At 48.7% G+C, this 25,804-nt stretch overlaps 2 long non-coding RNA genes across 7 annotated transcripts in view; one reads left to right on the top strand and one right to left on the bottom strand.

The window, feature by feature from the left end:
* The window catches only part of LOC146404854 (uncharacterized), a 1,116,837-nt gene that overhangs the window by 737,273 nt on the left and 353,760 nt on the right, over nt 1-25,804 (top strand). The window lies entirely within an intron of this gene.
* LOC102165712 (uncharacterized) overlaps nt 1-25,804 on the bottom strand; it is an 846,917-nt gene that overhangs the window by 759,757 nt on the left and 61,356 nt on the right. Inside the window, exons 2-6 of one of the 4 annotated variants that reach the window (XR_014842137.1) lie at nt 17,769-17,904; nt 16,488-16,550; nt 15,660-16,028; nt 10,743-10,813; nt 2,002-4,064 (exon numbers count right to left, since the gene is read on the bottom strand). The exons of 2 other annotated variants lie outside the window; for them this stretch is intronic. This is a non-coding gene — a long non-coding RNA (uncharacterized LOC102165712). Of the gene's footprint in view, nt 1-2,001; nt 4,065-10,742; nt 10,814-15,659; nt 16,029-16,487; nt 16,551-17,767; nt 17,905-22,076; nt 22,216-25,804 lie in introns of those variants that run through there. One more of the 4 variants, XR_014842135.1, reaches the window with a different exon arrangement.

The raw sequence follows: 25,804 nt of genomic DNA, 5'->3' as shown, positions 1-25,804 counted from the left end.
ACAGAGGGCTCTGTCTGTGGGAAAAGGACAATCAGTGAACTTTCAAGGCCAGGGGGTGGGAGCAAGGCTTACAATTTGAGCTACATGTCTGGAAACTCAATATTGCCCAGAGTATCAATTACCTCCCAGACTCAGATCCTCGGCCACTGGGGGCAGGAGGAGCCAGGCAGGTCTCTGACATGAAACTCTCTGTGCACCTCTTAATTAACTCTAAGAAAGGTGCATCAGAATCTCCCAGAAAGGGAGATTGTTCTGCCTGGTTGAAGGACACAAGAGTCATCAAGATAGGAATTTGAGTATAATGAAAACATCTAGAGGTTCCTCTGTCTGCCTCCACCCGGGGAATTCAAACAGCAGTGGGTTCACTTATTAAATCATGGGGTGGGGACCACTGCTCCTCACCAAATTCCTGTTCAGGGCTTCTTTCCCAAAGAGAATCCTGAGAACTCTGCCTGCCTGTTTGCTGTCAAGGTATCAAACATCTTTGGGACTCAGGCATCAAAACGTGAGAACTATCACCTCTATGAGCAGGTCTACAGGTTCAATGCCGGGCGCATGGTTGTAGAATCCTACAAGACATCTGGGTGTGAACTCTCTCTTATTCACTCTGAGCCCCCCACTGGACTAACTCTCTCCAAGCCTTCACTCAGATCTTCTCCACTGACATCTAGTATGAACCTACCAATATACCTGACACTATTCTAGGTGTTTGGGATACAAACAGTCAAAACGTGGGCATGGGAGTTCTCATCGTGGCTCAGTGGTTAACGAATCCAACTAGGAACCATGAGGTTGCGGGTTCGATCCCTGGCCTCACTCAGTGGGTTAAGGATCCGGCATTGTCATGAGCTGCGGTATAGGTTGCAGACGAGGCTTGGATCCCGCGTTGCTATGGCAGAGGCCCCTGGCCTGGGAGCCTCCACGTGCCATGGGTACGGCCCTAAAAAGACGAAACAACAACAAAAACAACAACAACAAAAAACGTGGTTCACTACCCTCAAGGAGTTTATTGTCTAGTAGAGAATACAGATGTTTGAATTAACAATAATGGCAACTACTATTTATTGAACGCTTTTTTTCTTTTTTTTGTCTTTTTGCTCTTTCTAGGGCCACTTCCCGAGGCATATGGAGGTTCCCAGGCTAGGGGTCGAATCGGAGCTGTAGCTGCCAGCCTATGCCAGAGCCACAGCAATGCCAGATCCAAGCCACATCTGTGACCTACACCACAGCTCACCGCAATGCCGGATCCCTAACCCACTGAGTGAGGCCAGGGATCGAACCCGCAACCTCATGGTTCCTAGTCGGATTCGTTAACCATTGCGCCATGACAGGAACTCCTTGAACGCTTTTTTAAAATATGCTTTTATATAATAGGCTTTTTTATTTTGTTTTTTTATTTTTTAGGGCCGCACCTGTGGCATATGGAAGTTCCCAGGCTAGTGGTAAAATTGGAGCTGTAACTGCCAGCTCACACCACAGCCACAGCAACTCAGGATCTGAGCCACATCTGCAACCTATGCCACAGTATCATGGCAACACTGGATCTTTAACCCATTGAGCAAGGCCAGGGATCAAACCCACGTCCTCATGGATACTTGTCAGGTTCATTGCCACTGAGCCACAATGGAAACTCTGAATATGCTTTTCTAAAATATACTTTTATTTTTGACAAATATAAAATTATGTATATTTAAAGTCTACAATATCATGTTTCGATATAGGTATACATTGTGAAATCATTACCATAATGAAACTAGCTAACCTATCACCTCCCATAGTTAAACATTTTGTATATGTGTAGTGAGAAGACTTGAGAATTACTCTCTTAGCAAATTTCAAGAATATAACACATTATTATTAACTACAAACACCGTGTGGTGCATTAGGTTTTCAGAACTTACTCATAACTGAAAGTCTGTATGTTTTGATCCATATCTCCACTTTTCCCCCACCCCTCACCTCCATAACTACCATTCTACTCTCTACTACTATGAGTTCCACTTTTTTTCCTTTTTAGATTCTACGTATGAGATCATGCAATACTTGTCTGTGTCTGACTTAATTCACTTTGCTTAATGTCCCTCAATTTCACCCATGTTGTTGCAAATGGTAGGATGTCTTCATTTTTTAAGGCTGAATAATATTCCATTATATATATAATATATATTTTATTTAAGGCTGAATAATAGTCCATTATATATATAAAAGCATATTATTTATAAGGTGGAAACAAACTGTCCACTGACAGATTAATGGATAAAGAAAATTAAGATATGATATGCTTTTGATAAACATTGGGCTAGGTACGTGGGAAAGCCAGCTTCCAACACGGCCCCCAAAGACCCTCGCTGCCTGCTATTCAAGTGCTCTGTAAAACCCCTTCTATAGGGAGTAAGACTGACATTTGTAACAGAATTTGTGGGAAGAAATGGTGGGTGACTTCTCAGCGAGGCCCTAAGTGATGTCACCTCCTCCACCTTGCTCTCTCTCGGATCAGTCACCCTAGAGAAGCCCAACTGCCATGTGGTAAAGACACTCAAGAAGCCCTGTGGGGAGGTCCACCTGGAGAAGGACTGAAGCCTCCCACCAGTAACCAGGTTGGAACTGAAACCTTCTGCCAACAACCATGTGACTCAGCCTTCTTGGAAGCAGAGCCTCCAGTTTCAAACAATTCTTACTGCAACTTCATGGTGAACCTCAAGCCAGAAACACTAAGCCAAGCCATTCCCAAATTCCTGACCCACAGAAACTATTTGAAATAGCATTTAGTGTTGGGTTAAGCCACTAAATTTGGGGAATTAGTCATGCAGCAAGAGATAACTAATAGAGCAGTTAATAGTGCTCTCTGCTCATTATCTATTGGTTCCTCATGCCAGTCCTGTTGAGTATTTATTCTTGTCCCAAACTTACAGATGAGGAAACGGCGTTTTAGGTTAAAATACAATGCAAGGTCAGAGTAGAAATCTAACCCTACTGGACTTCAAAGCCTGTGGTCTTTCCTCCATAAAATGTTTTCGGTGCAAATGAAAACCAGGAACATTTCTACAGGGAACAAAAAGGTCACAATGGGAGAAGCAGTTCTATCGGGAAAGGCTAGAATCAGAAGCGAGGAGGAGGCAGACCCGACTTGTTAACAGGATGTAAGAATTGCAATGGAAATGAAGGATGAGATATTTGCCAAGTGACAGCAAGGAAAGGAATTCCAGAAGGCATAGCATTAGCAGAGGCAGGGAGGTTCAGTATGGGGTGTTGAGAACCTGCCTGGAGTTTCTAGATTTGGAAGAATCCAGGTCTTATGGCTGTTTTTCTAGAGGGAAATAGTGCTTCTAGCCCAAGATCTACTCTTGCAGTCACAGGACCTCCAATGTCAGTGAAACGTCTGCCTTTTTCACAAACTGCTGCTCCAGTCCCTGCTTTTGATTTATCTCAAATTCTCTTTTGACCCATTTCTCTTTGTGGTCAGTTCTCTTTTACAGACCCAGCTCCCTAGCATGTCCAAAACATACACCAGTTCTTCCGGGCAAAAAACACTTGCTCCTTACAAAACTGTAGTTATGATGTTTACATTTGCATTCATAACATATCTCTTGTCTCCTGCAAAATATCAGGGGGCCAAGTACACTGGATTTCAGAAAGGCACATATCTTCTCTCATGGTAGCCTTCTGGATCCCTTGGCGAATTCTAAATTTGAGGACCACGATATGGGAGATTATTGGTTGGCTTAGGAAACACACCCAAAAGATACTGACCCCAGTCTGATGTCAAGCTCTAGAAGACAATCTGTATGTGTGTGACCGATGGCTCAGCCCCCTCCCAGGCAACATCTTTTAAAGCAGTAACTCAAATGAAACTATAGAAAGGAGGTGTATCAAATTTTCTAACAGCCGAAACTAGAAGAGTCAGTAAATAGGTGGGATGGCAGAAATAAACACTACATACCTCTCCAAAGACCAATATAGGTCAAGTCTACCAAGATGAATTTCAACAGAAAAGAAAGGTCCTTTACTTGAGTTTCCAAAGTGGTTGTGCAAATGCACCTTGGAGATCTCTGACTCAGCGGTAACTGTCAAAGGGAAAAGCATTGAAGGGTGTTAGCCAATGATGAGTTCAGGAAGGAGCAGAGACACAGCTGCAGGGTTCCGGCTTTCGGGGGAGGGGGAGGGGCAGTTTGACAGCGACGGTTTACTCTTGAGATTCTACAGCCCCCACCACCCCAGGGCTGTATTTAGTAACTCCTACTCCACTCCATTAACTGTGTTTGGGTTCCCAGCTCCCACTCACCGCCCTGCCCCCAGCCTGAGCCCTGAGCCCTTAGAAGGTAAAGACAAGGCTGAGAGCTCAGAGTCTGGGAAGAGCTTGGAAACGAAAGCTCTCTGAGCCTCTCCCCAAGCGGCCCTATCCCTGCTGATAAGGATGAGAGAGAAGCTGGCTGACAAGTGATGGGAAACAGGAGTTCCCAAACCCTTTAACCCTTCCCTCGCCTGCCTGTCTGGGGTCTCTCAATGCTGAGGCCCATCTCTGGGGGTCTTCCTAGCTCGCCCGAGCCTCTCTGACTCTCCCCGCCACCCTTTCCGCCTCCCCCTCCCTTGGTCTGATGGGTCAGTGAACACAGTTAGCGCCACTACCAAACGCTAAGATGCAGCCCCTCCACCTTCAAGGTGGAGGCAGCCAGAGAGTCCCTCTCTGGTCCAGACTATTCATCGCCCCCCCAATCCCTTAGCCACCACACCTCTGCCAGCCAGTTCAGGAGCAGCAGCCTACCAGGTGAATGTGGGTCCTGTTTAGTGTTTGGGGGTCCTGGCAGCAGAACCCCAGGCTCAGTCTCAGCAGCCGAACCCCAGCCCCACTCTCTGGGGCCCTGGCTGACTGTGGAGCCCTATGGGGACCTTCAAGGGCCACCCCTTGAACCAGCCCTGACTTTGCCGAGTCATCCCAAAGGCCCTCACCTGCCTAGGTATTGCCAGCTGCGTGGACAGGCCTCATGGTAACGGGACAGGACAGAGGACCAGGCGTCTGTCCTTGGCAGTGGTGGGCAGGACCAAAGCTGAGAGGGAAGCCGCGCAGCTTCCAGGGGTTTCGGGGCGGGGGGTCGGGGGGGGGGAAGCGTCACGAAGAAACCAGGTTTACGGGGTCACAGTAATTAAGTGTAAAAGAGTTTCCTTCACTAGAATGGAATTCAGATAAACTGCCATTATCATGCAAAGCAGCTTTGCACCTAAAAGCCCTTAACCAAACAAGCAGTTTAATTAAATCCCTAATCTCCTCTGGCCGGTTCTGACCCCTTCCCTACACTACTCCCTGCCCTGCCTCTGCTGACTTAGGAACTTCAAGATTTAAAACAACCTGTAAGCAGGCAAAACATAGCCCAAAATGGTGGATCCGAGTCTGGATCTTCTTTGAAGGCCTGGTTGCCGATCTTAGGGTGTTAGTTCCCTGAGGCTCAGGTGGTCTTGACTGGGGTGCTGGGTGCCAAGGGGGAGCATGGCGGTGACAGTGAGGTGATGGGAGTGGGCACAGCCTTGAACAGGAGGCTGTATGCATCACAGCCCCGCTGGCTCCTGTGCGTCCCCAGGAGGCTGAGGCTCATGTGGGATCCACCCCATGCAATGAAAAGTCAACCATCTCACCAGCCATGGAAAGTGCCTAGCAGCCCTAACAGACTCAAATGTAAGGACCCTGGTGTTAAACCAGATGAGGCAGGGATGGGGGCTCCCATCATTGGCTCGGCAGTAACAAAACCGACTAGTAACCACAAGGACGTGGGTTCAATCCCTGGCCTCGCTCAGTGGGTTAAGGATTCAGCACTGCCGTGAGCTGTGGTGTAGGTCACACATATGGCTCAGATCCCGAGTTGTGTGGTGTTTCTGTGACTGTGGGACAGGCCGGCAGCTGCCACTCTGATATGATGCAAGCTCAGCCCTAAAAAGAAAAAAGAAAAAAGAAAAAAAAAGAGGCAGGGATGGACAAAATGACCTGCCTGTGTGTGTCCCCATGTGTGAGGCTGCACTGACAGATGCTGTGAACTGCAGGAGGGAGGCCAAGCCTGTTCATGAGAACCATGCTCTCTGAGGAAAGGGTGAAGCGACAATCTGGAGTTCAGGTAACCTGCTGTTGGTAGAGGGAGAGATTAGGATAAAGGAAGAATGGAATAGGGTGGGGTGGGTAAGGCTGTGGAGAAGGCTAGCCCAAAGGCACCAAAAGAGGACCGCCTACAGTACCTTCTAACATCTTGAAATCCTGGAGGAATTTGTGCCTTCTTGAAGGGAAAGAAAGGAAATCAAGTTTCAGATGCCAGGGGCCACAGCTTGTTATCGCTTCAATGGCAACCATATAAGGGGAATCCTATTCTCTCCCCTCCAACCCCCACCCCACCCCCCCGACCATGGGAGAAAAGGCAGGCGGGGCAGTGATTTGCCCAATGGCACATGGCTTGTGATCAGCAGAGCCAGGACACCAGCACTGGTAGGCCACACTGATGCTCTTTCTGCTAAACCGCAGATCAGCCACAAGGATGACAAGGTTGGAGGGGGGGTTAACCACCCCAGAGTACTCACAGCCCTCCCTCCTGCAGCAAGAGCGTCTCCATCCTGAAACCATCCATTTCCTCTGATCGAGAGCAAGAAGGTCTCAGCAGGCATGAGGGACTCAGCTCTCAGCCCGGAGGAGGCAGCACGGGGAGCTGGGCTAGAGCGGGGGGCTTCTTGGGGCTCAAATCTGAGAGGAAGAAGAGCCCCAGAGGAGAGAGTTTTCTTCTTCACAGAAAAGAAGCATCGGGGGCCGTGGGGAGGGGCGTCTGTTAGTCATCTAACAAACACCAGACCTCTGTCTTTTATACCTCATTCCTTTGGTGGGGGCAAGCAGAGGAGCCATCTCTATTTGGGGAACAGTGAAATTCAAATCATCCTGAACCCTGCACTTTTTCTGTTAATTGGATGGATTTCATGGTGCCTAGAGAACCTGTGGACCTTCTTTAGAGGAAGTTATATTTCTGGAAATAAGACTCTCTGGATAAGTGACACGTCCCTGTTTCTGGAGGGCTTCCTTACTTTCTTGTGCGGTGGGTTTTCTTTGCAAAGAGGAGGGGTCTTTTAGGGAGGATCTGATATATCCTATGAACAAATGAATGAAGTGGTGTTTGACGCAGGACAACATTCAGCCCCCGTGGGAGCGCCCAAGCCCTTCGATTTTCAGTCCTGAATGGGTTCTACGCAGCCAGCTGGATGGCAGTCACCCTGGTCTGAAGCCAGGTGATTCCAAAGGTCATCCATTGAAGTGACAGGTGCTGCTATTTTGACTTGAGAAAGACAGCCCGGGAGGAAGTCTCCTTGGCTCCAAGGCTGGGTTAAGAAGGTGGGATTCTGGACAAGGTCTGTTACAGAGTTCTTTGTCTCTCTTCGGGCAAAGACAACAGAGAAGAATTTTAAAAAGCTGCCTTGGTCTCCAGAACCTCTCTGGAAGCAGAGGGCATGTCAACAGGTTCCAGGGCAAGCCCCAGAGGCCCCAAACCTGGGAGCCGTATTGGAATGCAATTACCCTAAGTGCTGGCTGTTAGGATGAAAAGGCAGGAATGCAATTACGGAAGGAGCATGCCATGAGCTTTCATTGATTAACCTGTCCTGTCTGATTCCATTCCCCACTGGGGTGATTTTTGGGCCCTGAGGGTTGCCCTGTGCCCTAGGGTTATGAGAAAGAAAAACAGTTACTCTGGAAAGCAAATGCCAAAAGCAGGGCTTGTGAGCTCGGGGTCGGGGTGGGGGAACTGCAGGCCCATGAAATTGCCTAGGAGATGTGCTTGCGCAAAATGCAAAATATGCACTTTCTAGGAAGAGACTCCATGCTCATCACGTGCTTAGAGGGCCCTGCAGCCCCCAAAGGGTTAATAAACACCAGGTCGGGTCGGAGGAGTGAACAAAGATCAGCCATGTTGCTGGAAGAGGCCTCTTGGAAAAGTCCCTTCAGTGCTCACCTCCAAGCGGCCACTGTCCATCTGGGTGCAATTCTGGCTCCAACACTGGCCAGGAAGTCACTTAGCCTCTCTGTGCCTCACTTTGGTCTGTAAAATGAGGGTAAACATATCTACATCCTAGGGTTGCCGAAAGAATTAAATGATCCGGGAAAAAAAAATGCAAAGCCCTCACTCCAACGTTTAGCCCTTAATAAGCTTGCAAAAAATAGGAGCCATTTTTATTTTTCTCATCTACTCAAGTTCAGATAATAAGGTGAAACATGTCCATTTACTCTTCTGAGTGGTCTTTTGAACCCCTGATTCAAAAGACCATGGGAGTCCCCTGGAAAGACCCTCCCCCAAAACTGAAAGGGACCCAAGACCGAGCATTTCCAGACACTGCTTCCTTGAACCTTCCCCCAACATGGCACTTCTGGCCACACTGGGAGACTGGAGCTTCTGCAAGTGGGGGCACATCAAGTGTCTGGGTGGTACCTGTGCAGAGGAGGGGTTATCTGGGACTGAGTGGGGATTAGCACTAGCCTAAATTTCCAGAAATTTCAGTCCCCAGAATCTACCTGCCTTTGGAAATGATGCAATCACACACTCAGTTGAAATACTCTTCTCTATCTTAACAAGCCCTGAATGAGAGTACTGCAAGGCCCAGCAACTGTAGAATGTTTAGTGTGGGACTAGGAAAAGAAAAACCAAATCTTTCCTCTTTTCTTGTCCTTTCATATTCTGTTTTTTGATGCTTTGCCATATGTGGCCTTGCTGACGCTGACATAGGAGGGACTGCTCCTCCCGGAGTTAGCCAATTCCTAGAGATGGTAAATAAGAGACACCTGCCAGTGCACCTTTCAAATGCAAAACAACCAATCACCCACCTCCTTTACTGATCTCTGACAATCCAAAGCATTATCTCCGGCCCTAATGTCTCCAGGACCACAGTCCAGACTGCTAGGGATAGGCGCTATGCCCTAGAACCAGCTGAAACTATTCAAACTAGCCAATCCTAAATCTGCTTTCCCTGCCAGCCCATCCCTTGCTGTGGAAAACACAGGAAAGTCTCCTGCCCACATTTTCCCAAATTCCCTCTGCCTGCTGACTCACCCTGGTGCTTCCCCACGTGCCCCCCACCATGGTGTGGTCTGCCCCCTTGTCTATGGATCTGTGAGTATAATAAACTATCTTTTCAATAGCAATTGTCGCAGCTCCCGTTGTGGTGCAACAGGATCGGCTGCGTCTCTAGAGTTGCTGGGATACAGATTCAATCCCCGGCCCAGCACAGTGGGTTAAGGATCCAGCATTGCTGCAACTGCAGCTTGGATTTGATCCCTGGGAACTGCTTATGCAGCAGGGCAGCCACAAGAAAAAAAAGGATGCAGAACATCAATAGCAATTGTCTCCTGATCTGTTGGCCTCACCATACCCGAGTAATAATAAAACCTACATTTTAAAAACACCCTCTTTTGAGAGTTCCCAGTGTGGCTTAGTGCGTTAAGCACCCGACTAGTATCCACAAGGATGCGATTCAATCCCTGGCCTCACTCAGTGGGTTAAGGATCCAGCACTGCAGCACACTGGGGCATAGGTCCCACCGATGACACTCGGATCTGGCGTGGCTATGGCATAGGGCAGCAGCTGCAGCCCCACTTCAACCCCTAGCCTGGGAATTTCCATGTGTTTCATGTTCAGAGAAAGGAAGGGAGGGAGGGAGGCAGAGAGGAAAGAAGGAAGAAGGAGGAAGGAAAAGAGAGAGAACGAAAGAAAGAAAGCCCACACCTTCCCCTCCCCTGAGATCCTCAGAGCACTCCTTCTTCAGAGCATTCAGGCTGCCTGGGCATCTTCCATCCCAGTCCTAGTGGCTCTGGCCTCCTTCCTCCAGCCCAGCCCTGCTGCCCCAGGCAGAAACCAAAGCCTCCCCCACCTCTGGGGTCAGAAGCAGCGCAGCCCTAACCCCAGCAGGGATTTCTGGAGGTGAAGGCTTTGGGAGGATCTTTATTCCTCAGTTCCCAGGAGAGGCTGTGCCCAAAGCACAGGGAGGTGGAGCTGGCGCTGGGCCAAACCCTTGCTGCTTCATCAATCATTCATGTGTGCATTAATCATTCATCCCCCTTCCCATCAATCATTCATCCGCTTATTTATTCATTCAGTTTGTTTGTAGCTCTTCCTTGCTTTGGTTGCTGCAGATGTTGGTCCTCTCCTGCTTTGATCTGGCCCCTGTTTCTGTGGCAGCTGCACAGCAGAGGGCTTCTGATGTCATTTTGTCAGTTACCTGGATGAAGGGGTGTCTCCCACTCAGAGGACCTTCAGAGAACCAAAGGGACTGTGCAGAGCTGTCACTGCCTGGAAGGCCCCTTCCATGGCAGGCTCTAGCCCCCTGGTCAGTGGGAGGGGCGGTGAAGGGGGAGCAGAAGGGTCTTCAGGGCCAAAGCATAATGGTTTTTACACCTGCCTCACAGCTGCTTGAAGGCTGCTTTTCTGGGAGGCAGGGGGCTACCAGAGGTTCTAAACCTCCAGGCCTGGCTATGAGGCCTGGACTCAGTCTTTTGGGGTTGGGGGGGATCCAGAGAGCATGGTATGCAGCAACCTGGGCCTGGAGTTTTAGATGCCTAAGCTGCTAGCCTCCTGACCTGTCTCTCATCTTCCAGCCACCCCTCCCCACCTCAGCCCAGAAGTCTCTTCTCAGCCAGAGATCCCCTTATGTCAGTCAAGGCCCTGCCATGAACTCCCACTCGCTCAGAGCAGAAGTCCAGGCCCCAGGGGATGGAGTTCCAGCCACGTCCCACTCACCTCCTCTTTTTTGGTTCCATCAGCCTTGAACATCCTCAACTCACCAGCCACACTCCCTGAAAGCTTCTGCCCTAAGAAGGTACATATATGTATGACTGGGTCACTTTGCGGTACGGCAGAAATTGGCACAACATCATGATTCGACGATGATTTTTTAAAAAGGAAAGAAAGCTTCTGCCCTAAGTTGTTCCGTTTTTTCCAGTCCTTTCCTCTGAGTACTCTTGACCCCCGGGGCACTCTTGAAAGTGGTGTACTTCTCCTGTCTTTCAAGTCTTTGCTCAACTGAGACCTTCTCCACCAGCCCACCCTGACTCACCATATTGAAAACTGCCAACCACATACACACACTCACACACACCACTCTCCTCCTTACTCCTTAGTGCAAACCACCTTCTGACACACTGTCGCATTTTCTTATGATTTCTACTGTTTATTGTCTGAGTGCTCTGAACGTAACCTCCAGAAGGCAAGGGGTCTCTGTCCATTTTCTTCACTGATGTGCCCCAAGGGTGTCCCCTGGGATGCCGTGGGTGCCTGGTACCTAAGAAGGGCTCCGTGAAGCACCCCTTGAATGAAGGAATGAAGGAATAACCGGGTTCTGGGGAGTTCCCAGGGTAAAGCTTGTGAAGCCACAGGCTGTGGGAGTCAGGGGTTTCCTGGGTAGAATTTAGAAGGCCCACAGTGACCTCTACCAGCTGAGCTGAGGCGAAAGGAGCCAGGCAGATCGCCCGCTGCCAGGCTTCTCGGGAAAGGAAGGTAGGAGGCAGCGTCAGCGAGGATCCCGCTAACTCAAGATGCCAGCTCCGTGCCGCTCTGGGGCTGGCCAGCGCTCTGGATGTCATTAGCTGATTTGTTCTGCTCTGCAGAATGTACTTTTCGTATTTAGGCAGAAAAAACAGCTTTCGGTCCTCGTGCCCTTTCTTCTGTGAGCTGTAGCACATGGCCTGCTTATTATGAATTAATCCTCTAAAGAGCATGTTCATTATTCTAATTTAATTGTGCTTCGTTTCAGAAAATAACTAAACCCAGCGCGGAATAAACTCCAACACTGATCGGTTTTCAAGAAGTTAACCTAAGACAAAATACTGCTAGAGGGCAGCAGCAATTTGGAATCATTAAAGGGAACCCATGTAAATAATAAAAACAAAACTAAAATGCAGAATTAAATTAAGGAATAGGAAATTAAATTTGTGAATCTGATCTGAAATTGAGGCCCTATATGCACAGGCTTACCCCTAGCTTGGCTCTTTGCTCAGGAGTGCTGGGGCGGGCGTTCTGCAGAGGTTCCCCGTCCAGGGAGGTGACAGGAGCAAGCTCACAGGCCTCCCCTCCCGGGTGACAGTGTGCTGCCCTGGGAAGAGGGATGCGGGCTGCATGCGGAGAAAGGGGACTTCCCTCCCACAGGGCCCCCTCTGAGGAAGAAGAAAGCCACATCAGCAAGGCTACATCTGGATGACTCCTGTCGAGCGCTGGTGACTAGTGAAAGAGAACCAACCGCCCACAGCCAAGAGTCTGCTCTGCCTGCCGCTCCCTGGAAGATGCACAGGAAATAAGGCAGATGGATGCAGGCTGCTGCGGCTGAGATGCTGGGAACATGCAGTCCCAGGCAGAGGAGCCTCTGCAGCACCTCTCCACTGCTGTGATGTGGGCATCCTCTCCCAGATAACCCTGCTCAGGACAGGGACTGGGGGACTTGCCCTGGCAGCGGCCCCTAAGCAGATGTCTACCAACACCATGGGAGCCCAGTTCCAGACGCGGGAGACGCAGATTCTAATGTCCCTGTCATCTGGGCAGGTGAAGAGGAAGAAAAGGAAGGGAGAGAAGCGGGGGGATGGGAGAGAGCAGACTTGCAGACTGAAAGGTGTCTGAGAGTTAGGGGGCCAGGGGCATAGGGACCAAAGCTCATACTTCATTCTGTAGTTTTCCAGGATTTGTTGACCCTGTCCGGGGGTGGTGTCTTCTTCCTGCCACCCCCACCCCACCCCCAGCCCCACCAGGCTGCCTGCCTTTCTTTCCCCCCTCCCCCGCCAATCCTCCCTTCCCCGGTGGAAAGAGCCCATCCCGCAGAGTCAGACTGGTTTGGGTCGCAGTTCTTTCTCTCTCTCTTTTTTTGGCCACACCCACAGCAAGTGGAAGGGCCAGGGATCAAACCTGAGCCACAGCAGTGATGATGCCAGATCCTTAACCCGCTGTGCCACAAGAGAACTCCCATGGTTCTTTCTCTCTGTCAGCACTGGAGCTGTGGGGAGCTACCTTATTTTTCTTCACCGAAGGTTCCTCATGTATAATCATAATAATACCTGTCTCCTCAGTTTGTTACAAGGGGTAAATGAAATAAAACAACTGGCCCAGAGCAGGCATGCTGGCATTCCTGCCATTTCATTTTCTGCTTCGTCAGTGTGAGTCCACACACTCTACACACAAATACACACACATGCACACACAGGCTCCATCTTCGTCAAAGGCCTTAGGCTGTGTCTCCAGAACACCACAACTGGTTTTTTAAAAAATCCAGTCAACCAACTGCTCGACTTGATTCACAAAGGCAAACGTTAAAAAACACATGGCCATATTCCAGTTGTCCATTTCTATCTTCATTTTGGACTATGCATAAACAAATTAGTCACCTTAGACCCTTTTTTGAAACAAAGAGAGAGGGTAAGCCAGCAAAAAAAGTATGCATGTAATTTAGGTCACAGTGGTATTGATTGGTCAGTTCCTTTAACAGTGATTACACCTAAAAATATCAAACATGGAGATAACAAGGGCCAAAAAGGCTAAGCATCCTCTTGAATTCCCTGGCTGCTTCCCCTGACCTCACTTTACTAATTGCTTGTTAGCGATCATGCCAGATCTCTTGTCCATTCCATGATTCGTACCCTAAATTAGGGCACCATGACCTACAGCCAATCTTGGCTCTTCCAGAATGAACCTAAAAACATCTATCAAAAAAAATCATTCATGGAGGTCTTGTTGTGGCTCAGCAGGTTAAGAACCTGACTAGTGCCCTTGAGGATGCGGGTTTGATCCCTGGCCTCACTCAGGGGATTAAGGATCTGGCATTGCTACAAGCTGCAGTGTAGGTTACAGATGCAGCTGGGATCCAACACTGCTGTGGCTGTGGTGTAGGCCAGCAAGTACAGCTCTGAATCAATCCCTAGCCTGGGAACTTCCAAATGCAGCAGATGAGGCCCTGAAAAGGAAGAAAAAAAAAAAAAAAATTATTCAGGGAGTTCCCGTCGTGGCACAGTGGTTAACGAATCTGACTAGGAACCATGAGGTTGTGGGTTTGATCCCTGGCCTTGCTCAGTGGGTTAAGGATCTGGCATTGTCATGAGTTGTGGTGTAGGTTGCAGACGCGGCTCGGATCCTGCGTTGCTGTGGCTCTGGCGTAGGCCAGAGTCTACAGCTCCAATTCGACCCCTAGCCTGGGAACCTCCATATGCCACAGGAACAGCCCTAGAAAAGGCAAAACGACCAAAAAAAAAAAAATTATTCATGGCACTAGTAAAAGATGGCAAAGCAGATTGTATTCAGGAGGGGGAATGCTGCTGAAATGGATTTGTATTAGGGCAGAGAGACAGGGCTCAACTCTGAGTGAAACAAGGAAAAGTGGACATGCATAGCCAAGGAGCAGCATGGGGATCAGTGGATGGAAAGTTACTAAGAGGGAATATCAGGGCCAGGTGTGGGTGGGGAGCATGTTCTGGCTGAACAGACCTAAGAGGATACTTGCTGAAGCCAGGCTAAGGTGATCAGACATCACCTGAAGATGGTGGAGGATGAGGAACCTGATCAGATGTCAGGCGTGACCAGATATCTAGAGCAGGGGATTCTGACTAAATTGACTTAAGCAGGATTCTTGCTAAACTTGGACAATACAGAGATGAACATGGAAGCCCCAAAGTTAGAGGACCCCGAGTAGGGTTTGCTCAAGGAGAGAATCTTTGTCACCCAGAGCAGCTCCGTGGTACAGATTCAAGACAAAACAAAGTTCCACCTTTATGTCAATAGAAAGGAAGCTGGAGAGCCAAGCTTAACCTGAGGCTATCAGGGACCAGGGTGGGTAGCCTGAAGGAAAGGAAAGAGGCAGAAGGTCACAGTGGTGGCCTGCACCTAGATCAAGGGACAAATGCTACAAAATGACCCTTCAGCCCATAAGAAAAAAGCCACCCAAATCTCTTAGACACACAAAATACATGGTATAAGAAAGCTTTCCAAGGGGCCGGGCCTCCTGAGGCTGGAGTGAGCTTGGTTAGTTAAGTGGCTCCCATGTTTTTTGATGGATCCTGGATGAAAACCTCTGCATGCAGAGGGTGGACTTGTCTGCCCACAAGGGCATCTGTGTGAGGACAGCTTCCCCATTTGACCATGAAGTTCAAATCATATCCACCCAATAAAAGGGCTTCCAATGTGGCTGAACCTTAAAGGACCAGACTGGTTTTTCTCAACCAACAAAACTGCCTTCCATATAAAGTCCACATTGCTGGGGCTGACATGACCCACCCACACATAATGTCACCCATGGATCCCTTCCCTTATTGGATAATAATATCATTGACAATAATAGCAGCAATAGTCAACATTCATTGGGAGAGCCTGTCTTGTCACACATTTGTTCTAAGTTCTTTGTGAGAATTAGCTCATTTCACTCTCACAACCGTCATGTGAAATAGGCATCATTGTCCCCATTCTATAGATGAAGAAACTGAAGCCCAGAGAAATCAAGCGACTTGCCCATTATAACAACCAAACAGGGCAGCACTGGGGTCTGAACTCGGTGCCAGATGCCGGAGCCTCCCAACCACAATGCAGCCCTTCCTTGGTCACCAGCTCCCCTGTCCGCAAATCTTTCCACGATGACTGTAAATTTAGGTCACACAGTAAAGAGAGGTCAGCAGGCCCTCGATGACTCACATCTGGAATGCAGACCCATGTTTTCAAAATGCCTTCACACCACTTTCTCCGCTAGTCCTTATGGCTGGGTCTTCGTGGTTGGTCACCCTGGCCTTTCAGCGAGTGTTGTGGCCTGGGCTCTGTGGGATGCCTGGTTTACAGACAAGCCTAGGCTTTATTCTGTTTCACGGGGCGGCTTCTTACAGCCCGTGAGGGCGACACAGGCTTGGCATCTGGGAGAACATTTCTGGGGAAAACAGCCTTGTCAGTGTGCAGGTCCTCGTTTAAATCCCAGAGCCTAGTTTTTAAGACACACATCTGCAGTGGGCCTATGTCTTGTGATAGATGAAAACAGAAATGGTTTTCCGTTGTATCTGTATTAGATTTGACCTACCATCGAAACAGCAAAGAAAGAGTGGAAAATTAAAGGTGATTTGATATTAGCCTCCTATTCATATTAGAAAAAGTAACTGCTCTTGCGGTTTTCCTCACAGAGGTGTCTTTATTCATTTGACATGCCTTTAATAACTAATTCTGGTTGTCTGGTTGCCAAGAAAGATTTCCTACGGGCAGACTTGAAAGTGACTCGGAACTCTTTGCATGCCCGGCTTCAAATGATCCCAGAACAGCAAACATTCAGCTTCCCTCCAGACTTCTGGAGTGTGGGAATAACATGAAAGAATGAACAAGAATCATTCTGCAGCCTGCATACCCTCAGAATGGAGCAGGCTGGCAGGGGCTGTGGCTGGGTCTCTGTGGACCAGGCAAAGTGAGATTTGAAGTAATCTCATGAATTTGATCCATGGAGTCCACCAAACCCAATGAGGTATTTCAAGAAAACAAACCTACTCTGGGGCCAGGATGATCCAGGTCAGTCATATGCAGACTGAGTTTTCCTCAGCCTATGTAGACCTGGAGTGGGCAAAGAAAGACAAATCGCCACGATTACTCTCAGAGGGTCACCAGCAAAGAGTACACACTATGCATCTGTATGAATATTCATACAGTGATTAGTTATTCATTTACATATGTCAGGCTAAGTGGGTGATACACATAATCTCCTCTAAACATCAGAACAACCACCATCCTACCTGTGAGGTGGCTGTTTCCATTTTACAGATGTGAAAACTGAGCCTCTGAGAGGTCGAATCACCTGCCCAGGACACACAGTTTGGGAAGCAGAGATCAGCTAGTTGTTCCTCAAGCATTTCCCATTTTCTCCTGGACCCACAGCAAGGTGCCATCTCCGGGCTCCCTTGAGGGTAGATGTAGCCAGACGATGCAATTCTGACCAGCAGAAAGTGGGTAGAAGTGACATTAGTCTGGCACATAAAACTTGCCCTTACACAATCTCTCTTCTGACCCATGGCTGAATGAGAGGATGCTGAGGACCTCAGGAAAGGTACACTCTGAATGCAGAAGACTCTGGATCCTCAGTAACTGCTTTGAGCAGAGCCCCTTCCTCATGCTCTTCCTGTAGGCGACAGTGACGTGAGCAGGCAGTCATCTACGGCATTAAACCACTGAAATTTGGTGATTGCTGTTTCCAGCAGAAAGCCTAAACTCCAGGACTCCCGTGTCCATGCTCTTGGCCTCTTCCTTGTCTGGAACGGCACTAGGTCTGATCAACTTAGCAACCCCGACATTAGGACCCTCTAACTTTTTTTGAGTCTCATCCTTCTTCCTGCTCATCTCAGGCCTGAGATGGTGATTTCTTAGCTTTCCACATTCCTTTCTATGGAGACACATTCCTGGTTTTTGAGAATGTGATCAAAGCTACTCTATTTCTTGCTTAATCCCTCCCCATGTGGGGCTCTGGACCTCTGACGATCTGTGATCTCTCCTCTCCCACATGAACATATCAAATCAGTCACTAGTATCTCTTCCACCCTTGCCCAGCCCTCCCCTTCTCAGCCACTGCTCTGTTCTCACCTTGTATAATCATAATATCCTCCAAACTATCTCTTCCCCCCGCTTCCCATTGTCCTGTTGCCTCCCAAAAGGATCTTCCTAAAATAGATCTGGTCCCAGCATCCCCTGAATTATATTTGCCCATGTGAAGTTATCAATGATAAAAATACAAATGCCTTTTTCTTTCTTTTTTTTTTTTTTTGCTTTTTAGGGCCACACCTGCAGCATATGGAAGTTCCCAGGCTAGTCGTCAAATTGGAGTTACAGCTGCCAGCCACAGCCACAGCCATGGATCAGACTCGAAACCTCATGGTTTCTAGTTGGAGTCATTTCCACTGCACCACCACAGGAACTTCTAAAAAAAAAAAAAGAAAGCAAATGCTTTTGATCAAGCAATCCCATGTCTATGAGTTTACCAGATAAATGCAAAGTGATTTATATACAGGATATTAACTGCATCATTTTTTGAAGTAGCAAAAGACTGGACACACCAAATGCCCATCAGTGGAGTCTTAATAAATAAACTATGGGGAGTTCCCCTTGTGGCGAAGCGGAAATGAACCCCACTAGCATCCATGAGGATGAGGGTTCAATTCCTGGCCTCCATCAGTGGGTTAAGAAGCCAGTGTTGCCGTGAGCTGTAGTGTAAGGTCGAAGATGCGGCTCAGATCCAGCATTGTTGTGGCTGTGGTGTAGGCCGGCAGCTACAGCTCTGATTCAACCCCTAGCCTGGGAACGTCCATATACCACCAGTGTGGCCCTAAAAAGACAAAAAAAATAAAACAAAATAAATTAACAAATTAAAAAATAATAATAAACTATGGGACAAAATGAGTTTTGCCTAAAAATCTCCAAGGTCTCTGGTTAAGTATGATAGGCAAGCTACAGCTACATGTATACATGCTAAAAATATGTGCGTTTTTAAAAGTATTGAGGAAGGCGTTCCCATCGTGGCACAGCAGAAAAGAATCTGACTAGGAACCATAAGGATCCTGCCCTCCCTCAGTGGGTTAAGGATCTGGCATTGCCATGAGCTATGGTGTAGGTCAAAGACGAGGCTCGGATTCTGTGTTGCTGTGGCTGTGGCCTAGGCTGGCAGCTGTAGCTCTGATTTGACCCCCTAGCCTGGGAACCTCCATATGCATCAGGTGCGGCCCTAAAAAGCAAAATAAATAAATAAGTAAAAGTATTGAGGAAATATATTTTCATATGTTTGCAAAGACATGAATGTCTCTGAAAGGATGAACAAGAAACTGGTAACAGCATGTGCTTCTGGGAAGAGAACTGAGTAATCAGCCATTGGGGTGGGAGGCAGACTTGCTTCTCACTGAATATATGTTTGAATTGTTTGAAGATTTTACTCTATACAGGAATTATTATTTTAAAATTGCTTTTTTTTTTTAATCTTTTTTTTAGGGCCACACCTGCAGCACATGGAAGCTCCCAGGCTAGGGATTGAATGGGAGCTGCAGCTGCCAGGCTACGCCACAGCCACAGCAACATGGGATCCGAGCCGCGTCTGCAACCTACGCCACAGCTCACGGCAACACCGGATCCTTAACCCATTGAGTGAGGCCAGAGATCAAACCAGAGTCCTCAGGGATACTAGTCAGAATCGTTACCGTTGAGCCATGACAGGAATTCCAGGAATTATTATTTTAAAATATTGAAATAAAATGTAACTTGCCAGTACTTATTTGATAAAGTCCAAATCCTTTAGCATGAGAGGAAAGACTCTCCACGTTCTGGCCCCAACACATTTTTCCTGCCAACCCTCTCACTCTACCACACTGATCTCAGAACATTCCTTGCACTCCCCCATCTCTGTGCTGTTGTCTGGGGCTCTCCCTCTCCTGGAAAGTCCCGAGCCTGATCAACAGGAACTCATCTCATCTATTATCTCCTTCATTTTCTTTATAACTTTGTACTATGGCCTTGATCCCAGTTTACTTGTATGTCAGGGTAGGTGTCTTTCTCTCCTACAAGATGTCGTGATAATGTCCACATAGAAAGTGTTCAAAATATGCCAGTGCCTTGAACCAAATTTACAATTCTACATGTCTCAGCCACAGCTTTTAAAAATGGCTGGGAAAGGGGTAAGGGATGGGCTTACCCTCCCCCCTCCCCCCATCCCCAGGTAGAATCTGGAATCTACCCCACCAGGCTGGGAGCTGGATGAGGTAAGTAATACATCTCAGCCTGGGACATTCTGCAGGAATGGACCTCCTTCCTCTAGCTCACTCTCAAGGCCACCCCCCCCCCATCTCTTTGTCCAAAGACCCACCAAGTCAATGGAGCTTCTGTGCCCAGGACTGAGCATTGGCTCTGTGGAATTGGGCTGCGGAGGGGGAGACAGAGAGAGAGAGAGGAGAGAGACGTCCATTGCCCTGGACCACAGTCTGGGGTTTAAACTCAGTTGTCACAATTATTTGAAGCCTATTAAGTTTATTTATGTTCCAAAGCAGGTCCACTAGAGAAGGACCATCATAGTCGTAAATATCAGGGCTGCTGTTCTCCAGACACAGCTGGGCCTGGGGGCCCCTCCCCTTCTCAGCTCTGCAGGCCCCTCTTACAGGCCAGAGCCATGATCTTGGATGCAGGAAAGCACCCACATCCTCTCTGACCAATTCTCTCAGCTCAGCCAACACAATATAGGCTTCTCCTACACAGTCTGGGCAAGACTCCGATATTTGAGGGAGGGATGGTGTCTTCCAGTCCTGTTCACGTCAAATGCATAAGGGTCAGGAGCTCAGAGGTCCAGGCTTTCTCCTCAAAGAACCATGGGAGGAGTTCCTGTCTTTGTGCAGTGGTTAACGAATCCGACTAGGAACCATGAGGTTGTGGGTTCGATCCCTGGCCTTACTCAGTGGGTTAAAGATCTGGCATTGCCGTGAGCTGTGGTGTAGGTTGCAGACACGGCTCGGATCCCACGTTGCTGTGGTTCTGGTGTAGGCCAGTGGCTACAGCTCCAATTAGACCTCTAGCCTGGGAATCTCCATGTGCCGCAGGAGCGGCCCTAGAAAAGGCAAAAAGCCAAAAAATAAAAATAAAATAAAGAACCATAGGAACCTCAGGATGGGCACTGAACCCTGGGCACCTCTAGAATTCTGCAAGGGAACAAAGGACTGCTTGACACATCCTCTGATTTCTTGGCTGCATGAGCTTTCATTTCACCCATCAATGTGAAATGAATTTAGTTCTAAGAGCCATTCAAAGTGCTGCTGTACACTGGTCTTGCAAAATTCTCCATGGAAAAGTAAAGGAGATCCTGTTGTCAAAAAAGTTCACAAAACACTGAATATTCATTAAATCCTCCCTTGGGGAGAGTCACAATGCACATTTGCATATTAAAGGCCCTGAGAAGTCCTGCAGTAAAATGTGCTTAACCCAGTGTACTCTAAACATATTTGACAAAAGAATCCTTTCCTGGTAATCCCTTGATAGGCGTGTTACAGGGAGTATGTTTTGGAAAGAAACTGCTTTTAGAGAAGCTGCTTTTAGAGATGGGTAAGTTCACCCCTCATCCCTTCTTAGCATAGCCTGGGGGAAGAAACTTCTCTAACTTTCCCTTCACTTGATCAATCAGAGCCTACGCTGTGGGCTTAGGGATGTGGTTGTCAAAATGTGATCCCTGTTCGAATTTGCTAGAATTGCAAATTCTCAGACCCCAACTGAACTGGACACTCTGAGGGTGAAATCCAGCAATTTATGTTTTAACAAGCCGCCCCCCTCTCACCCCGAAAGTAATTTCACTGCAAGCCATGAGTCCAGGGTTTTGGAAATCTCCTGTTCTACCTCATTCATTTTCTGTACAGGCTTTTATTTATCCCATACCCAATTCCTAAAAGGAAAGGATATGGAGAGCCGGTACTACAATAGTCATATACTAGCACAACTAGAACCCGTTTAACAGAGAAACTCTTCCCTCCAATAATTTCGCCCACCTCCTTCAGGTCAGTGAAGCTCTACTTGAGCGCCAAAAGCTCCATCTCCTCCCGCTGGCCCTCCCTACTTCCTTTCTTCCTCTGTCTTTTTCCTTAGCACTTATAATATTTAATATGTTTTCCCTATTTAATATACTGTAAGGGTGTTTGGGTTTTTTTAATTTCTTTTCTTGCTCCCACATGAAATCTAAAGGAAAAGCTGGGTTTTTCCTCTAGTTTGTCTCTTGCTTTCTCCCCAGCTCTAGGAAGGCTCCTGCCTTAATAACGTATTGTTTCAGGAGCCAGTATGATCCTGAGGCAGCCGGTGAGGGTCATTGGGGTGATTAAAGGCAGACACACAGTTACAGAGATCTCTTTATCTAGTAAGGGGAAATCAGACACTCCTGAAAAGGACAGATTTAGCAAGACCCTCCGTGTAGCCCTCAGGGTTCCTTGGGTGGGTAAGGGAGCTATTCCTGGAGGTTGTGCCACTGATGGCAGGTGTCAGAGCCCTGAGACCCGACCAGCTTCTGGAGGGAACGCTTTTCTCCCTCCCATGAGAAATGGGCAGACTCGCGTTCACAGACGTCTGCGCTGAACTCACCTCCTGGCAGGAGCAGCTTTAGAGAACGATGGAGACGAAACTCTGCTTGTTTCATCACCTCTGTGGGTTAAATGTGGCAGGGTCTGGGCGGGCAGCGGAGGGCGAGCGATGGACCCTAATGAGTTCTTTTTCACCCGGCTAGAAGGGCAACCCCCATCTCGGAAGAATGTATCCAGCACTGATAAATTTATAAAGTATTTGACCTTTAATCAATCCTAATATTTTCAATCCACAGAGCCTTCTTAAACGCCTGCAGCCCTGCCCCTGGACCCCTATTCATCACAATTACTGCTCCAACTGTCGGAGGTAGTGCATGAAACGCCGCACGCTGACGTCCAATATTTTATCACTAATAAAGAGAAACATCCCAAGTATTTGCACAGTTCTGATACTTTCCAGCCCCGAGCCCAGGAAAAGGGGGGGGAGCACGGTGATTTATGCTCACGGCCCGGCACTGTTAATTGGCCTTCTCGGCTGGAGCCTCTGGGACCTCTGCTTTTCTGTGCTTCGCAGCCAGGCTACGGTGTTCAGAGGAGGGGGCGGGGGGAGGGCCGCAGCAGGCAGCCTGGGAGAGGCCCGCGGAGCACACAGTAGGCCCTTACTCTGCCTCTGGTAAATGGTGCGAAGCCCTATAAAGGGCGATTTTTTAAAAGCACGATTTGGCAAGTGCTTGCCTACCCTGTGGCTTTGGAAACAGCTCTGTTGTTTATGAGGAATCTTGTTCCCCTTGTTGCCACGGCTGTGATCCACCCCCGCCCCCAGCCCCACCCGTTTCCACCGCTAGCCTTCCTGCCCCGCTCCCATCCCCAGGCTGTGTCTATGGTCCAGCCCCATCCCTTCTCAGCGCAAAGGCACTCCCTCTTGGCCTCCGAGCTCCAAGCAGAGGGAAGCTCAGTTTCCAGCCGCAGTGTTGAGACGGCCCACAGGCTTCCTCTACATGGCACCCAAACATCTGGATGAAATGTAAATAAAACAAGCAGATGTTTCTCCTTCATTATAGCAGGTGCCTTGGCAGAGCCCTCTGCCTCAGGCTGTAAGGGAAGGGCTTTCTGGAGTCCCCATCCCAGAGGGCTGGAAAGCGATGGCTTCACACTCTTTATCAAGGAGTTGGTCACTTGGGCCTCACAGAGAGGAATGAGCAAAGAAAGCCAGACACCCCCTAGGAAAACAGTGCTGGCAATGGATGATGGCATCCATTGGACAAGATGGAAGCCTTGGGAACTGGGGGTCAGGAAGAAGGCTTGGGGAGAAAGGTCCTGATGCAAATCAGTGGGGAAGTGGTTCTCGTTGTGGCTCAGCGGTAGAGAACCTGACTAGTAACCAAGATATGAGGGTTCAATCCCTGGCCTCGCTCAGCGGGTTAAGGATCCAGTGTTGCCGTGAACTGTGGTGTAGGTTGCAAACACAGCTCAGATCCTGTGTGGCTGTGGCTGCTGGCTGTAGCTCTGATTCGACCCCTAGCCTGGGAACTTCCTATGCTGCATCTGAGGCCCTAAAAAGCAAAAAAAAAAAAAAAAAAAGCTAATCAGTGGGGAAAAGAGGTGATGCCAAATCCATCTAATTTCATTGTGACAAAGGGTTTTCTGAGCCTCTACATTCCACACCGCTACCTTCCAGGGGAAGGGACTGTCCTGAAGAAACAAGAAGTGGCCCCTCCATACCCCAGGGTCTAGGATGCAGGAGAGGTTGGGCTTAGAAAGCACCACAAAACTCCCCCTTCTCACCCCATGTTCTAATATGTGACCAAGGGGCAGTCACTTCAGACTAATAAAGGGAGGTTCAAATATCTGTGAAAGGGAGAACTGAGAAAGGACAGGGGCAAAGGACCAGAGGCACACAGAGATTCACTGGTAACTCTGGTTTCCCTTCACTCTTTCCATCCTCTCCTCCCTGACTCTGTGTGTCCCACTAACACACTGCCCGAGTCCTATGTGACACTAAATACATTATCGCGGTCCTCTGCCCCAAGTCCCCCAGCCCTGTGACACCAAAGACACACCCCAGTCCTCTGCCCATTTTAGCCCTGGGTATAACCCCAATACACTTACTCCCCTAGTCCCTGTGTGTAACACTGAATACACACCCCGTCCTGTCCCCAGCTTCCCCAGCCCGGGTAGAACCCTGACAGCCCCTCCTAGTCCTCTCCTCTTCCCCAGTCATGGGTGTGACTCGAACACACTCCCCAAGTCCTGTCCCCCACTCTCCCATCCCTTGGGTGAAACATGGCCCGAACACTCTCTGGGCACCCTCATGGCCCTTTTATCTTAAACCTAACACATTCCTCAGGGATGCAGCTTGGAAATAGATTTTTCACCCCACTTTCTCCAGACAGACTTTCAAGGTCCTATGTAATCCTTTGCCCCCAAGTCCAGCACAAAGAGCAAGCATTTCGTGTGTGTATGTGAGAGAGAGAGAGAGAGAGAGAGAGAGTGTGTGTGTGTGTGTGTGTGTGTGTCTCTGTGTGTGTGTGTGTTTGTGTGTTGGAGATAGCAACAGAGGGCTGCTGCTCTCAGCTCCCCCATCCATCCACTAATTATTAGATGTTATGCCAAAGGCAAAAACTTTCAATTAACCTCAGTGTTCCTATCTGCAAAACTGCTGCAATTCCACATTCAACTCTCTGGTATGCTAGCAAAGGGTCTGATTTCCACAGGACACTGAGCATCCAACAACTGGACTGTGGTTGAGACCAGGTGAACTGGGGAAAGGAGATTATACTTTGGAAGAGAAGTCACTTTTTTATTGTGTTTTCCTTGCTTTTTTTTTTTTTTTTTTTTTTCTTTTGAAACAGGGAGAGCAAGGCCCTAAGGCTGTGGGTTTTTCAAGCAAAGCCTTTCCCCCTGATAACCACAGTGACTCCTGAAAGGAGTGGAGGGCTTCCTCTCACACTTAGGGGAGGGAGGAGGATTCAGACACAAAGAAAAGTGAAGCATGGGGGATCCAAGCCCCCTCCCACAAGTAGCCTTGCTAGTCAGCATCATGGGTTAGAAGTTTATAGGAATTCTGGATCCATGGTTTCCTACGGTTGCTTTTTACAGATCTTGTTAATTTATTACCCGTGGTTACACTTTTAATGGAAATCATGAAGAAATGGTAAAGGAAACATGAGCTAATTTTTTTCCAGTGACACATTTCACTGCTATTTAAATAGCCGTTTTGCCAAACCAAACACAGCGCTTACAGCCAGCGGTGACACATGAAGGAGATGACTGTGGCCGATCCTGCCTGCGGCATCCAGAACAGGCGAGACTTTCTCTCAGCTTCCCCAGGGCCCGACGCCAAGGGGGTGGAATGGGGGGGGCGAGGGCTGGAGCCTGGGGCACAGCTGGAGCCCAGAGCCTGGCCCTCCCTCCAGCTCCACCTTCTCCCCGAAGGGCTACTTCTTTCTGCCTGAAGCCAGCTTCTCGCCACCCCCCTGAGAGGCCCTAGGGTGACTGCTTCCCCAGGACCCTGGGAGGCCCCCCAGAGCAGGCCACAACCAGGCCTCCAGCAAGGGCTGCCTGACTCTCCCTGCTAGCTGACTCGCTCAGGCCTCTATCCGGGAACATTATCGGGTTGTATGAAACCAGAGACAGACTTTGGGGAAAGCCTGGACAGCTTTGTTCCAGTTCTGTGGTGGCCATGGCCATGACCACGACCACGCCTACACAGGGCGCCTTTGTTGGGCAAACCCAGAGCCTCTGACTTCTCAGAAACATTCGCCTCGCCTCTGATGCTTTCTTGCTCCC

The sequence above is a fragment of the Sus scrofa genome, chromosome 3 (assembly GCF_054392235.1).
Source record: "Sus scrofa isolate SSC_HxYL_T2T_F1_AM1 chromosome 3, Sscrofa_HxYL_maternal_Yorkshire_Landrace_v2.0, whole genome shotgun sequence".
Lineage (NCBI taxonomy): Eukaryota > Metazoa > Chordata > Mammalia > Artiodactyla > Suidae > Sus > Sus scrofa.
Note: the sequence above shows the minus strand (reverse complement) of the source record. Positions and strands in the feature narration are given on the sequence as shown.